Here is a 6,000-nt window from a genome sequence, read left to right on the forward strand (position 1 = left end):
TTGCTTCGCCATTACTCGTTCCGATACCATTTGTTCCTTTCGTTCTATTAACTCCTGGTCCATAGACTTCACACTTCGCCGCGCTATGACCATTTCTTTTACACTTGTTGCAAAATTTGGTGCAGAACCCCGAGTGATACTTTTCACACCTTTGGCATAGCTGCTTCTGATTGTTGTTGTTGTTGCGGTTATTATTGTTGTTGGGATGATTGTTGTAGTTGCTGTTGTTGTTGTTGTTGTTGTTGGGCCGTTTGTTGTAGTTGCGATTGATGTTGCGATTGTTGGGATAATTGTTGCGCTTATTGTTGTAATTGCTGTTGTTGTTGTATTGGTGATTCTTATCACCGTTTTCCTCCCACTTTTTTTTGACTTGCTTCACATTGGCCTCTTCAGCAGTCTGTTCTTTAATTCTTTCTTCAATCTGGTTCACTAGTTTGTGAGCCATTCTACATGCCTGTTGTATGGAGGCGGGCTCGTGTGAACTTATATCTTCTTGGATTCTTTCCGGTAATCCTTTCACAAACGCGTCAATCTTCTCTTCCTCATCTTCGAATGCGCCCGGACACAATAGGCACAATTCTGTGAATCGTCTTTCGTACGTGGTAATATCAAATCCTTGGGTTCGTAACCCTCTAAGTTCTGTCTTGAGCTTATTGACCTCGGTTCTGGGACGGTACTTCTCGTTCATCAAGTGCTTGAATGCTGACCACGGTAGTGCGTACGCATCGTCTTGTCCCACTTGCTCTAGATAGGTATTCCACCATGTTAACGCAGAACCTGTGAAGGTATGCGTAGTGTACTTTACTTTGTCCTCTTCAGTACACTTACTTATGGCAAACACCGATTCGACCTTCTCGGTCCACCGTTTCAATCCGATCGGTCCTTCGGTTCCATCAAATTCCAAAGGTTTGCAGGCAGTGAATTCTTTGTAGGTGCATCCTACACGATTTCCTGTACTGCTAGATCCAAGGTTATTGTTGGTATGTAGCGCAGCCTGTACTGCGGCTATGTTTGAAGCTAGAAAAGTACGGAATTCCTCTTCATTCATATTCACGGTGTGTCGAGTAGTCGGTGCCATTTCCTTCAAAATAGTCCAATGGAACAAGTTAATCATACAGAATATTAAGAGTAGTTAATAGTATTTCGTAGCATAATATGAACTCATTTATAAAAGCTTTTTCTTCATATTAGCGTTTTATAAGTTTAAATTCGGGTAGTACCTACCCGTTAAGTTCATACTTAGTAGCTAATATACAATTCAACTACTACAATTCTATATGAAAAACTGATTATAATAATATTTCACGTTCAAACTTTTACACAATATTTTACAAACTTACAATACCGCTTATTTTACATATAGCATGAAATATAGCACACAATAAATTTGATACAAGATGGTTGTGAAGATAATTCTAGCTAGTACACAAGTCGTTCAGCAAAGGCAATAAAGACACGTAATTCATACGTCCAGAAACAAGTCATGCATTCTGGTTTTACTAGGATTACTTCCCATCCTTGGTCTTGTGGAACATAACCATTATGGCCGTTGATAAGACAGCGTGTTGTAACGTCGTCAAAGGGACGAGGGTTACGTAATGTCCAACAGTCCCGTAACAATCTAAAAACCTCATTTCTTACCCCAATTACCGACTCCGTCACTTGTGGGAACGTTTTGTTTAATAGTTGTAGCCCGATGTTCTTGTTCTCACTTTGGTGAGAAGCGAACATTACTAATCCGTAAGCATAACATGCTTCTTTATGTTGCATGTTAGCCGCTTTTTCTAAATCACGAAGTCCAATATTCGGATATATTGAGTCAAAATAATTTCTTAACCCATTGCGTAAAATAGCATTTGGGTTCCCCGCAATATATGCGTCAAAGTAAACACATCGTAACTTATGGGTTTCCCAATGTGATATCCCCCATCTTTCAAACGAAAGTCTCTTATAAACTAAGACATTCTTGGAACGTTCTTCGAATGTCTTACAAACTGATCTCGCCTTAAATAGTTGTGCCGAAGAATTCTGACCGACTCTAGACAAGATTTCATCAATCATGTCTCCAGGTAGGTCTCTTAAAATATTGGGTTGTCTATCCATTTTGTGTTTTTATACTGTAAAATAGACCAGAGTTAGATTCATAATAAAAAAAAATACTTATTAATACAAGCAATTTTTACATATATCATAAAGCATAAGCACACTATATTACTTATATTACACCACACGAATACAACTATCTTATTCCGACTCGCTTGTTTCTTCTTCTTCGGTTTTGGTTCGTTTTGCCAAGTTTCTAGGGATATATGATGTTCCCCTAATACGAGCCGTCGTTATCCACATTGGTTTAGAAAAACCTGGTGGTTTAGAGGTTCCCGGGTCATTGTTACAACTTAAGGACTTCGGGGGTTGATGATACATATAAAGTTCATCGGGGTTGGAATTAGATTTCTCTATTTTTATGCCCTTTCCCTTATTATTTTCTTTTGCTTTTTTAAATTCAGTTGGGGTAATTTCTATAACATCATTGGAATTCTCGTCGGAATCCGATTCATCGGAGAATTGGTAATCCTCCCAATATTTTGCTTCCTTGGCGGAAACACCATTGACCATAATTAACCTTGGTCGGTTGGTTGAGGATTTTCTTTTACTTAACCGTTTTATTATTTCCCCCACCGGTTCTATTTCTTCATCCGGTTCCGATTCTTCTTCCGGTTCCGATTCTTCTTCTGTTTCCGACTCTTCTTCCGGTTCCTCTTCGGGAACTTGTGAATCAGTCCACGAATCATTCCAATTTACATTTGACTCTTCATTATTATTAGGTGAGTCAATGGGACTTGTTCTAGAGGTAGACATCTATCAAATAATATCAAACGCGTTAAGAGATTAATATATCACATAATATTCACATGTTAAAAATATATAGTTTCCAACAAAATTTGTTAAGCAATCATTTTTCAAGTAAACACGGTCGAAGTCCAGACTCACTAATACATCCTTACAAACTAGATAAGACACACTAATGCAAAATTCTGGTTCTCTAAGACCAACGCTCGGATACCAACTGAAATGTCCCGTTCTTATTGATTAAAAACGTTCCATATTAATTGATTTCGTTGCGAGGTTTTGACCTCTATATGAGACGTTTTTCAAAGACTGCATTTATTTTAAAACAAACCATAACCTTTATTTCATCAATAAAGGTTAAAAAAACTTTACGTAGATTATCAAATAATGATAATCTAAAATATCCTGTTTACACACGACCATTACATAATGGTTTACAATACAAATATGTTACAACAAAATAAGTTTCTTGAATGCAGTTTTTACACAATATCATACAAGCATGGACTCCAAATCTCGTCCTTATTTAAGTATGCGACAGCGGAAGCTCTTAATAATCACCTGAGAATAAACATGCTTAAAACATCAACAAAAATGTTGGTGAGTTATAGGTTTAACCTATAAATATCAAATCATAATAATAGACCACAAGATTTCATATTTCAATACACATCCCCTACATAGAGATAAAAATCATTCATATGGTGAACACCTGGTAACCGACATTAACAAGATGCATATATAAGAATATCCCCATCCTTCCGGGACACCCTTCGAATATGATATAAATTTCGAAGTACTAAAGCATCCGGTACTTTGGATGGGGCTTGTTAGGCCCGATAGATCTATCTTTAGGATTCGCGTCAATTAGGGTGTCTGTTCCCTAATTCTTAGATTACCAGACTTAATAAAAAGGGGCATATTCGATTTCGATAATTCAACCATAGAATGTAGTTTCACGTACTTGTGTCTATTTTGTAAATCATTTATAAAACCTGCATGTATTCTCATCCCAAAAATATTAGATTTTAAAAGTGGGACTATAACTCACTTTCACAGATTTTTACTTCGTCGGGAAGTAAGACTTGGCCACTGGTTGATTCACGAACCTATAACAATATATACATATATATCAAAGTATGTTCAAAATATATTTACAACACTTTTAATATATTTTGATGTTTTAAGTTTATTAAGTCAGCTGTCCTCGTTAGTAACCTACAACTAGTTGTCCACAGTTAGATGTACAGAAATAAATCGATAAATATTATCTTGAATCAATCCACGACCCAGTGTATACGTATCTCAGTATTGATCACAACTCAAACTATATATATTTTGGAATCAACCTCAACCCTGTATAGCTAACTCCAACATTCACATATAGAGTGTCTATGGTTGTTCCGAAATATATATAGATGTGTCGACATGATAGGTCGAAACATTGTGTACGTGTCTATGGTATCTCAAGATTACATAATATACAATACAAGTTGATTAAGTTATGGTTGGAATAGATTTGTTACCAATTTTCACGTAGCTAAAATGAGAAAAATTATCCAATCTTGTTTTACCCATAACTTCTTCATTTTAAATCCGTTTTGAGTGAATCAAATTGCTATGATTTCATATTGAACCCTATTTTATGAATCTAAACAGAAAAAGTATAGGTTTATAGTCGGAAAAATAAGTTACAAGTCGTTTTTGTAAAGGTAGTCATTTAAGTCGAAAGAACGACGTCTAGATGACCATTTTAGAAAACATACTTCCACTTTGAGTTTAACCATAATTTTTGGATATAGTTTCATGTTCATAATAAAAATCATTTTCTCAGAATAACAACTTTTAAATCAAAGTTTATCATAGTTTTTAATTAACTAACCCAAAACAGCCCGCGGTGTTACTACGACGGCGTAAATCCGGTTTTACGGTGTTTTTCGTGTTTTCAGGTTTTAAATCATTAAGTTAGCATATCATATAGATATAGAACATGTGTTTAGTTTATTTTAAAAGTCAAGTTAGAAGGATTAACTTTTGTTTGCGAACAAGTTTAGAATTAACTAAACTATGTTCTAGTGATTACAAGTTTAAACCTTCGAATAAGATAGCTTTATATGTATGAATCGAATGATGTTATGAACATCATTACTACCTTAAGTTCCTTGGATAAACCTACTGGAAAAGAGAAAAATGGATCTAGCTTCAATGGATCCTTGGATGGCTCGAAGTTCTTGAAGCAGAATCATGACACGAAAACAAGTTCAAGTAAGATCATCACTTGAAATAAGATTGTTATAGTTATAGAAATTGAACCAAAGTTTGAATATGATTATTACCTTGTATTAGAATGATAACCTACTATAAGAAACAAAGATTTCTTGAGGTTGGATGATCACCTTACAAGATTGGAAGTGAGCTAGCAAACTTGAAAGTATTCTTGATTTTATGAAACTAGAACTTTTAGAATTTATGAAGAACACTTAGAACTTAAAGATAGAACTTGAGAGAGATCAATTAGATGAAGAAAATTGAAGAATGAAATTGTTTGTAGGTGTTTTTGGTCGTTGGTGTATGGATTAGATATAAAGGATATGTAATTTTGTTTTCATGTAAATAAGTCATGAATGATTACTCATATTTTTGTAATTTTATGAGATATTTCATGCTAGTTGCCAAATGATGGTTCCCACATGTGTTAGGTGACTCACATGGGCTGCTAAGAGCTGATCATTGGAGTATATATACCAATAGTACATACATCTAAAAGCTGTGTATTGTACGAGTACGAATACGGGTGCATACGAGTAGAATTGTTGATGAAACTGAACGAGGATGTAATTGTAAGCATTTTTGTTAAGTAGAAGTATTTTGATAAGTGTATTGAAGTCTTTCAAAAGTGTATAAATACATATTAAAACACTACATGTATATACATTTTAACTGAGTCGTTAAGTCATCGTTAGTCGTTACATGTAAGTGTTGTTTTGAAACCTTTAGGTTAACGATCTTGTTAAATGTTGTTAACCCATTGTTTATTATATCTAATGATATGTTAAATTATTATATTATCATGATATTATGATATATTAATATATCTTAATATGATATATATACATTTAAATGTCGTTACAACGATAATCGTTACATATA

Source organism: Rutidosis leptorrhynchoides, chromosome 2 (genome assembly GCF_046630445.1).
Source record: "Rutidosis leptorrhynchoides isolate AG116_Rl617_1_P2 chromosome 2, CSIRO_AGI_Rlap_v1, whole genome shotgun sequence".
Taxonomy (NCBI): domain Eukaryota; kingdom Viridiplantae; phylum Streptophyta; class Magnoliopsida; order Asterales; family Asteraceae; genus Rutidosis; species Rutidosis leptorrhynchoides.